The following is an 11,770-nucleotide window of genomic DNA, read 5'->3' on the forward strand; positions in this document are numbered from 1 at the left end:
CATTCACACGCACATCCATACAGCACTTTCCTGTTACACATACACAGCGGTGACTCATTGGGGGTAATTTGGACTTCAGTAACTTGCCCAAAGACATTTCAACATATGGATTGGAGGAATGTCTTAGTGTAGTAAGTCATGGAAACATCATAGAGCAGTGAATCATAAAATTATGAATTTACTCAATAAATAATGTTCATGACCCATAAGAAGTAGTAAGAACTCTGACTAATCTCAAAGAAGATCAGTGTTTTGATTGATTACAGAACATTCTTATTAGCTGAGCTCAGCTGCTACTGTTACATTTCATTTGTTGAAATTCACTTTGGGAGGCACCTTCACCTCAAAATTAAAAAAATGTAATTGAAAAAAAAAATGTAATTGAAAAAATTTTAATAGCTCATTGGGGGTAATTTGGGCTTCAGTATCTTGCACAGGGACATTTGGACATATGGACTGGAGGAATGTGCTGGTGTCATAACTCATAAAAATGTCATAGTGCTGTAAGTTATAAGATTATGAATTTACTTAATAAATAATGTTCATGACACTCAAACAGGAAACACTCAAACCTGGCAGCTCATTTCAGTTTAATGTACAAGATGTTTGGTGTTAATGCACAAAATCCACAGTCCTTGTTTTATGCTAAATATATTCAAAAGTTTACTTGCAGCTTCTATGAAGCTGCTGCAGAGTGAGTTGGATAAATCAAGTACAACATATCGTCTTTGTGTTACTGTCAATGCTCATGAAATTTGAAACTCATGGGAAACATTAACATATAACCCTGTAGGCAAAAACACAGTTTGTGCTGTTTTCATTGGAATTAGTTTATTATTATTATTTATGTCATCTGGCACAGCTCACAGTTTGCTCAAATTAGCTGGAATGAGGTAGAAAAAGTGAAACTTGGCCCAATGCCTGGAAATGACGCTCATTACCTGCCCAAGAAGTATGAGCCCAATCTGCCTCCTTTGCAAAGGGCAGGGCTTCACAAATATTGGCCATAACTAATTAACCATTTGTCCAGTCACCATAAAACTTGGTATATATCTTCTGGCCATGATAGGAAACATGTCAACCACAGCATTTTCACTTCACCCATGGGGGGTGCCATAAATACCAAAAATGTTTACCTCAAAATCTGGTGGACAGAATTTCACCAAATTTGGTACATTTGTTCTCAGGATAAGTATTAACCTAAATCTGAAGTGCCATATTGACTGATGAATGTGGGCATAGTTTATTCATCAATATCTGCCATCTTCAGCATTTGATCAATTGCAGCTCATCTTACTCATCAACACCCCAGGTTCCAGAGGATGTTTGTCTTGTTCTGTCACTTCTTCCAGTGTGACTTTACTTGCCTTTGTCATAAGCAGATAGTTTCTGCTCACACCCACCTGATATTGAGCAAGGACAGGGTGCACCCTCAACTGCCTGTCAGTTTATCACAGGGCTGACATGTAGAGACAAACTACTGACATTCACACTTATGGGAAATGTCTTTAGATTGTGAAAGGATGCCAGAGTACCACACAGGCCTTAGGGGTACATGAAAACTTCATACAGAGAGATGCCAACTGTTGGGCAAGCTTGAACCCAGAACTTTCCTGCTGTGAGGTCACAGTGCTGACAAGTTAATTAAATGAATTGAATTGCCAAATACCCAAAGCACATTGCTCTTGTCCCTTGGATTCCAAAGCATTAAAGTAAATGAAATTAATAATAATACATGATACATAATACATGAATATAATAAAGTACAAAGTAGGATTTTTTGAGCATGGCAACCGTGCACTTAAACTCGCACTAGTTCTGTCCAAGCCCTCATAGCTCTCTGTCTCTCTTTTAGTGACTGTCTGGCAAATTAACAGTTTTTTACATCTTGTTCAGATCTGCTAGTTATATTAGCTTAGCAGTTAGCGGTGGCCCCTTTTTCTCCACTTCACTCACCTGCTCTTTCTTGCTTGATGCATCTTAGGTTTGGTTACTCCTCTGCCTCCTTATAGGTACATAGTACATGGCATAGCTGTAAGCCGAAGCCCTCAGTTCACCACCAACCAGCTAATGTTTCCATCAGGTTCTCTCCACTCAGTAGCGCACCTGCTCTGGTTATAGGCAGCTCTATTTTGAGATCAGTTAAATGTATTCCTGGGCTGAGAGCAGGTGGCTTTGAATCCCATCTGAAACCAGTGGCTGAAGATGGCAGAGTAGGATTGTTATTTTTGTCGGTGCCAACAATACCAAATTTCGCCAACTGGAGGTCACTCGGAGTAACATGGACTCGGTGTGTAAATATGCAAAATCTAGTGTATACAGGTGTGTGGAAGTATGTGTCTGTGGGGACAAAGACAAAGGCAAGATGTCCGATTCAGAATGGTCGCTGTGACCACATGGCTTAACCAAGAAAACTACAAACAAGATGGCAGTAAACAAAGAAACTAAACAAGATCACAAGATGGCGGACTCGAAGATGGCATGTGGGGGAGGGAGAGTGTGAGTTTCTTTGTTTAGGCCAGTTCCTTTAGTCTGAAGGGTGCCAGCTAAATCCTAAGAGTGGGATGTGCTACAGTATGAACAAACAAGTATCAAGTTAACTGTGTGATTAACCAACAACCTAAACAGACATCACAACACGCTCAGTGGATACATTAACCTAATCAATACGTGTACATCAACCAAAGTTAACAATGCTGCTCTTAGCTGTGCTGTGCTATGCTAGGTTAGGTCAGGCCCAGTCAACAGCAAGATGTAAACACATGTAGGTAAAAAAAAAAAAAACACAGCTCAAGTTATATCCCACAGCTAAGTGACCGAGACCTCTAAATGTACCCCAAGCATATCTCGGTAGTTCAAAACGATTTGACCGAAGGGGGTGCACAATGTCAGGCTGTGACAAACCACTGACCTTCACTGATCCCTTATGTGATTTTTTCCTGAGACCACCAGAGGGCAGTGCTTAATCAAACAGCTGCACCCTGAGCTCCAGAGAGGTCACCTTCACCCCAATGGGACAAGAAAAGTATTGTACCCCTTCCACAAAATCTTTTCCCATATTTGTTTTTTGTTACAAAAACAAAAAGATGAAATGAAATGTCAGCATTGTGTTGTTGTAGGGTAATTTGTACTCCGCTGCAACTGAGTTAAGACAACACTGTCTTATGTATGTCTGTGTAGATTCTCAGTCATCCTGGTCATGGAAGACTTAAAATAAATGAAATGGAATAAATCTAAGAAAACAACCTCTTCACAAGGGCATGACACAACACAGAAGAGACAAGTCCTCAGGTCAGGACTCAGCAGTCCACCTACATCTCAGGGACAGCGACACTCATTTGAGGACAGCAATGTACACATATGGACACAAATTTGGAGATTTCGCTACAACAGTTGCTAAAGGCAGATGAAGAGGGTTTGGGAAAAAGCTATTTTCAGTTGTCATTGATCTTTGATTGAATTCCTCTAGAAGTTCTAGTCATTTTACTGATTGTCACCTTACGCAGATTCGCAAAAAACGTTCCTATGTGGACTTTTATGGTCCAGGAAGCTTTTTTGTAGATCACGTCGAGCTGGACTTGTGGGTGAAATTTTAAGTCAATTGGATCAATTGTGTGAGGTCTTTTGACTGTGGCATGTTTATCAATATTTTACAACCAGGTCAAAATGTAAAAAGGAAAACAGAAACTGACACACACATGTTGTAGTAAAATCTGTAAAATTCCTTGTTTTCTCAATTTCTTTTTAATTTGTTTTTATAGTCCATAACTATTTTTTTGTTACCTCCATCAAGAAGATAATGTTTTCTAGCACATCTGTTTGTTTTTCAGCAGGATTACGCAAAAAGTAAACACCAAACTTTTATACAAAAAACTAAAAGTCCATTTTGGTGGCCTCTGTCATCACACAGGCTTTTTGTTGAACATATTGCGTTGTAGGCATGAGTTACATTTGGAGTCAGTAGGACAGCCTCTCAAACTCTTTGACCCTGAATTATAGTGCCACCACCGAGCCAATTGAGATCATACTTTGTGTGAAGCATTAGCACATTATTTATAGTCATGGTGCCAATTTTTGTGTCTGTGACTCATTCCAACTCAGCTTGCAAAGATGTTGTTGATGACAGACATGCTTTTTGACTGATCTTGTTCTTTCTAAAAGAAATTTGTATCTCAAGGCTGTATGCCAAATTTGGTGTTGCTAATGTTGAAATTCTTCTAGAAGACTTTTATGGTCCAGGAAGCTTTTTTGTAGATCACATCGAGCTGGACTTGTGGGTGAAATTTTAAGTCAGTTGGATCAATTGTGTGAGGTCTTTTGACTGTGGCATGTTTATCAATATTTTACAACCAGGTCAAAATGTAAAAAGGAAAACAGAAACTGACACACACACGTTGTAGTAAAATCTGCAAGATTCCTTGTTTTCTCAATTTCTTTTTAATTTGCTTTTATGTCATTATCCTTCCAATTGCATCTAGTCCATATCTATGTTTTTGTTACTTCAATCAAGGAAATAATGTTTTCTAGCACATCTGTTTGTTTTTCAGCAGGATTACGCAAAAAGTACTGAACTGATTTGCACTTCCTATGAAAGGTGTGGCCTGTCCTTTCCCAGTGTCGGCAAGAGGTGATGTATGGTGAGACTTTTTAAAGTGGTAAAAGGTACTCTCAGTTGTCAGTGATCATGAAGGTGGATTCAGCGTACTAGTGTCAAAGTGATAGTTTGGGTCATTTGACATGGGGTTGTTTCAGGCACAGCAGGAGAGGGAAGATAAAGTGCTGCAAATGTTCTAAATGAAGCAAACATTTCAACTGATATTGGATCGTTTAACTAGGCATCTTTAACTAGGCATCACAGTCCACACTGTACCATCCCTCCCTTTTCCATAGCCACCTCTGGCTGAGATGACTCTAAGGGCAGGCTGAGCACTCGTTGGCTCAGCATAGGACAGGACAGCGGAGATCACCTGGTGTGTCAGCCGTGAAAAGAATATATCTGGATCCACAGTCACTGATGAAAGTATCTGCCTGATTTTCCTTGGTATGGATTTGGAATCAGAAAGTGTTTTCATCCACCCAGGAAAACTCGCTGTCAGTTTCCACCTACGACAGACCCCCTGCATCAGAATGACCGCTGTCCAAGTTCTGAAGCATCTCCAAGCCCACAGCAGATAATGAATAGAATAGTACAAAATTCTGTGCGGTCAATATGACCGTCTATGGCTGAAATAGGTAAAAATTATCATATTTTCTTTGCCTTTTGTGTAATTTACATGAAAACTATTTTAAATGAAAATACTGACACTTTTATGAAAAGTCAAGAAGCAGCAGTGCTGTATTTTCTCATTTAAGTTATTACACATGTACATTTTAAAACGGTCAAAGTGACTTTCTCAGCTGTCCTAGTGTTAAAGGTTCTGTGCTTTTTCCCCCATCAATTTCACATTTCAAGAGCGGCAGTGGAGAGACACAAATGACATTTTGCACTTCTAGCTCACTCTAGATCTAGATCTATCTAGCTCACCCTGTGGAAGCTTCAGTATACCTTTGAATATAGTTTTACATAAAACAAGTGCTGTGATTCTCTTTCATAGCATTTGTTTCGTCTCTCACTATGTGGAATGCCTCTGGCGTGACCTCATCAGAGGTAGACATAACATTATGCCAGCCCTAATTGGCTGGTCCTGGGGAGGACTATGTCAGGAGGGGAAGGGACCTTCCTCCTATAGACTGTATTACTCTGTTTATAGTAATAAAAGTGATAATAAAAGACTCCCTCCTACGCGTAATCTATCAAACAGATCAGAGTTTTTTTTCAATAAAAGGTTATTCTTGGAGTGTCACTGCCAGCGATCCCTCTGTTACGTGTTAATTTCCACACTCCAACCACTTTCTTAGTCACAGCGGCTGTGATATGAGTTCACAGTAGGTCCAAGCAGAAGTGGTTTCACTACAACTCATAATGTTTCTGACATGAATGTTCAATAAAGATAACAGATTCAAACAGACGACAGAGCAAATATGACACACCCTCTGCACACAGTTACAGGTGCTATCTCTGTCTGTATCAGAGCCCGCACAGTCAGCCAGACATCGCAGTGCAGCTGTGTTCACACTTACTTACATAATTGTGTTTTGATTTGGCTTTATACAGTATGGAGGCAGACACACCTGAGTCTGTTAAATAATTTGTTTTCTGTTCCTGTTCCATATTTGCTGTTAAACAAAAAAAAAAACCCTACACACCAAGAAGCAATGAGTCATTTATCCAGGTCAAAGTTCAAAATGCTCTCCATTATATATCTCTATCTATACTAGAATATAAGTTTGGGATAATGGTTGATTGCTTTTTTGATGATCAGTGATTAATGGTGTGTGGGTTGCAGCCAGTTCTCATCAGTATGTTGTGCTTGTTTTGGCAGATGTTAGTGACATTGCTGCTGGGATACTCCCCACCTCAGATCAGGAGGCAGTCTGAACAATAGTCAAAATTAGATTATTGCTTCAGGCTCCATGCCCAAACAAGGGCCCAGGCAAACAAATATCAAAGAATATGATCAATTGAATAGATCAATTGCACCAATCACCAGAAAAGATTCCTTGTATGTGAAAACATACTTGGCAATAAAACTGATTCTGATTCTGATTCTGATTCTGATTCTGATATAGTGTCACCAGTCACATTAGGTGTAGATTCATCTGTACTCACTCAGGAGGGATTGGCTGCAGTGTTAATGTCTGGCAGCCCTCATTGATACTGATTCCTTGCTCAGCAATAATGAAAGTGGCAGGGTTTGGGATTGGGGTGCGGTCAGTATGTGTCTCTGCCTGGGGCTCCTAACCATTAAGCCCACCCCTCAGACAGCAAGGAGGCTTTTGACACCAAGATACTAAATAGGAGTTCGAGGTGTTGACCTGGCCTCCAAATTCTGCAGATCTCAATCCAGTCAAGCATCTGTGTGATGTGTTGGAAAAACAAGTCTGATCCATGGAGGCCCCACCTCTGAACTTACAGTACTTAAAAGATCTGCTACTGATGGCTAGATGCAAGATACCACAGCAAACCTTCAGAGGTCTAGTGGAGTCCATGCCTCGAAGGCTCAGGGCTGTTTTTTCAGCAAAAGGGGGACCTACTAAATAAGCAGGTGGTCATAATGTTATGGCTGATCGGTGTATTAGGCTGACATAGTGTCAGTTGTCATTCAAAAGATGTCTGCACTGGAATCACCTCCTCCCCCCTTCCCCCCCTCCCCTGGAGCAAATTGTCTTGAGTCATTGTGTTGTAAGATGTGTTTGTTTATATATGCCTATGTTGCTGAGGTTTTTTTCCCGAATCCCACACTGTATCCCCCCCCCCCCACCAGGAGTATAGTTTGGGTTCTGTTATTTTTTCTCCTCTCCTCTCCACTTGTTTTTCCCCAGCCTGTACCTTCACCCAAAGACTTCTATGCTTTCTTCGGCTCCGTCTCTCCCTTCCCTTCACCAACCTGACGACCAAGGAGAAAGAGGAACTCCTTGACACTCCTATTGTCCTTCAGGGTCTCTTAATTGCAGCCATCACCTCCAAGCAGAAGAGACGTGACGAGGAAAAGGAGAAAATTGTAACATTACGAATACTTTTTTAAAAAACAAAAAACTAAGACAGGCTTTTAATAACTGGTTGCAACATGTTCAACCGACCTTTGTGTGTTTTTCAGAAAAAGACATGCCATGCCTATTTTTATTAGCATTTTACACTGTACCCAACTTAAAAATATTGTTAAAAACAATTAAATAGTGTAATTAGGAAAAATCAGTTTGAATTTGTGTACATTCAGCAAACATTTAGGACTATTTAATGTACTTATTTTCAGTCTCTTCGCTCCTCTTGTTCCTTCCTCTCCTCCTCAGCTTGCATCTCATGTGAGAAGAAATGAGGGTGCTGAATAATTCCACATTGTGGTGTCTCCCTTTCGGTATGCTGTTTGTTTATTTGATATCATACTATATTCCTTCATGTAATATGGTTTTAATGACTGGTTTTGTATTGCAAAACACACTCTCTCTCACACACATAATGCACAATGGGTCAAAGAACATTTTTCATGTCAATTTAAGATATGTATGTGAGTCATTGTGATCATTGAATCCTTAACCTTCCTCTAGTGTTAGGCTCAGCACCGACCCATTTATAGGTTTTAACCCTTAGATGCATAAGTGGGTCAAAAATGACCTGGTGAGGTTGTTTTCTGGAAATATCTTCGTAATGAAAAATTGTTATCATTTCATATTCCAGGTATTCCTCAAAAAAGATGTTTTTGATATAATGCCATTTACATTTTTAACTTACCTTTGATACATTTTAAGAAATTGTAGTTTTTGTATTACTACCCCAAGCTTCCATAAGTGGGTCAAAAATGACCCGCATGCATTTTCTATGGAATCCAATGGGAACCTTTGATTCTTATCAACTGTGGCTGTCAGGAATAAATTAACTGTGGACAACACAGACTATATCAGAAGTGTGTGTGTCTTTCATGACTGTTGTTATTATTTATCAACAAATTTGCCTACTTTATAACTAGCTAACACTAGCTAGCTAACATTACTATGGCCTTGTTCAGACTGCCAGCCAAAATCCGATTTTTAGCCCATCCAGATTGGAACTGGAGCTCTTTTGAAGTCTGAACAGTCACAGATCACATGAAATCCGATTTTTGGAAACCAGATCGAAACCACCTTTGGGAGGTAGATTCAGATCGCATTTGGACAGATGCGTCTCAGTCTGAACAGCTCCAAACACTCAGATTGGTTTTGACTGTCTGTGACGTCACTCTACGCGACGCCTACATTTTCCCACCAGTCATAGCTCTTCGGGTGGCACCACAGTCATCGCTGCACAGAAACTCCGGCAGTGAGTGCAGCATGAAGCATTGTTGTGTATAATCCTACCAGTTTCCTGCGGCGTTGCAAATGTCGAGTGCGTCTGAGATGTTCTGCACCTCTACTGGACAGTGATAAGGCCAATATACTGAGGTGACCTGCCTCCATCATGTTTGTTGTTTTTGTTGTCGCTGTCGCAATTATATGACGTCAGACGCTCCGTTACAACAGCAACCTGTCAGATCAGTCAATAATGTGGCACAGTCTGAACAGAGCCATATCCGATTTGGACACTTGTTAAAAACAGTGTGGACAGTCAGCCCTAAAAATTGGATTTGAGTAGGAATCTGATTTGAATCAGATTTGCCTGCAGTCTGAACGCGGCCTATATGTATTGTCTGTGTGTGTGTGTGTGGGAGTGTATTTATTTATATAGCTACATATTGATCTATTGAGAACATTACTCTTATGTTACACACACACACAAAATGGATGTTCACATTTTTCTATTGCTGTTCTGGGTAATTTTCCTTTTCAAAAATGTTAAAAAGTGAAAAATAAAGATATTTCAAATATGAAATCATTCTTGTGTGGTCCTAAATATAATACTAAATATTATACAAGTGATTATTCTTAACCACAATGACAAAAATGGCATAAAAACACATTGATTCTAATATGGGTCATTTTTGACCCACTTTTGGAAGAGTGTAGGGTCCAGTCACTCGTGCATCTAAGGGTTAAATGCATAAAAGTAATACATACATTTGTGTATTGCATCAAGACCTTTTGACTTTGTCAGGAACTTCTATTTACAACAACAAAAAAAAAAACAAAAAAACAGTTTTACTAAATTATAAAATGCTCTGCTTATGACCTTTATGTTGTTAGGGTCAGTTTCAACCCAGTTATAATATAAGATTATAAAACAATAATAAGTGCCAAAACTAAAACCATAAACATACTGTCAGCCAGCAACCCACAGCCAGCTCTTCCTCCAACCACTTGAGCTTCAGTTAGGGGCTTCTCTCTTTGCCTGTTTGACAAAACAAACAAAGACGGACATGTCCAGGCACCTAAGGCCAATTCAGTTTGGAGTTGGTGACTTGCAGAGTCACACATCTCCAGTTTACAGCATGCAGCAATGAGAAGAAGATTTAATGTAAGCCAAGCTCTGGATCATATCTTTGCTGACAATGAGGCAAAGGACACACAGCAACATAGCGATACAGATGAGCAGGTTTCTGAGGAGGAAGATGATGTGGAGTATCAAGCGGAAGACACAGACACATCTGATCAGTCTGATGAGGAGGTCACCGGTGCTGAAGCTGCTCCCGCTCCTGCTGAAACATTCAAATCCAAAAGTGGCAACATCTGTTGGAGCTCAGTACCTCCTGGCGTACATGGCAGGGCAGCTGCTGCAAATGTCATCAATATGACCCCTGGGATCACAAGGTTTGCTGTGACGAGAGTAAGTGACATCAAGACGTGTTTTGATCTGTTTATGCCATTGTCACTGAAAAAAGTCATCATTGCTATAACAAACCTTGAAGGAAAAAAAGTCCACAGCCACATGTGGAAGAACAGGGCTCCACTTTCCTCAAAGTTTGTTTTTTTTTTTTTACAGACACCACCACTGCTGTTTCATATTGTCCAAAAAAACGACGGAATGTAATACTGATGTCCACTCTTCACAAAGATGCAGCTGTGTCATCAGGAAGTGACAAAAAGCCCATAATCATCCTGGACTATAACAAAAACAAAGGAGGAGTGGACAACCTGGACAAGCTGACTGCCACCTACACTTGCTAGCCAATGACCAGGAGATGGCCAATGGTTGTGTTTTACAGCATCCTCGATGTGTCTGCATACAATGCATTTGTGTTGTGGACCCACATTCACCAAGGGTGGAACTCAACCAAAAAAAACAAGCGGAGAATGTTTGTTGAGGAGCTAGGAAGTTCCCTTGTCAAGGTGCACATTGAGAAAAAGGAACGGGTCCCCCGAGACCCAGCCGCTGCAGCCTTGGTCAGACAGCTGCAGAGCTCACCAAGCACTCCGTCCACGCCCACAGCAACACGATGAGCATCAGCACCAGCATCCTCCTCAGCCAGCCCTGCCTCAACATCAACCACAACAGCCACAGCCACAACCACCTGAGACCACCTGATTCTAAAAGAAAGAGGCGTCAGGTCTGCCCTAGCAATAAGGACAGAAAGACAAACACATTGTGCTTCACCTGCAAAAAATATCTCTGCAAAGAACACACTAAAAGTGTCACTTTTTGCCACACATGCATCTAAACACACACACATACACACGCATGTTCTTGCACAGAGAGACTTTTTATGGACCTAGCACAAACGTATTATGTCTCTACTGCAAAAAACCTTGCAAATCTACATTTTATTTATTTATTTTTTTTTAAATTAGTTATTACTAGTCCTGCTTTTCATTTTGATTTTGTATTTGTATTAAAGTTCTATTTTTGAAAATAAATAAATAAATAAATAAAAAAAAAAAAATCTTTTTTTGCCTTTTCTTGAAGTAAATATATATGGGTTGAAATTGACCCGTAACACCATAGATGTTACTATAGTTAATTTTAGAATTAAAACATATTTTTTGAACATTTAAGAGATGTGTTCTACCCTTCAGTAATAATCAGGTAACATAACAACCTTTTATTTATTTGTATTATTCTCTTGAGGTTCATTTGACATTTTTTTTTTTTTTTTTTTTTTTTTATATTGAAAACGAGGGGTATGCTGTCAAAAGAAAGGCCCAGGGGGCCACAACAAAAATATTAAAACCAATCTTTTCATGGATAAGGAAGCCTAACAAGGTAACTAAGAGGTTAGAAACAAATTGGATGATAAATAATTGTTTTTTGGGTATTTTATGGCTG

Source organism: Trachinotus anak, unplaced genomic scaffold (assembly GCF_046630095.1).
Source record: "Trachinotus anak isolate AG129_WGS33_773 ecotype Australia unplaced genomic scaffold, CSIRO_AGI_Tana_v1 ptg000009l, whole genome shotgun sequence".
In the NCBI taxonomy this organism is placed as follows: domain Eukaryota; kingdom Metazoa; phylum Chordata; class Actinopteri; order Carangiformes; family Carangidae; genus Trachinotus; species Trachinotus anak.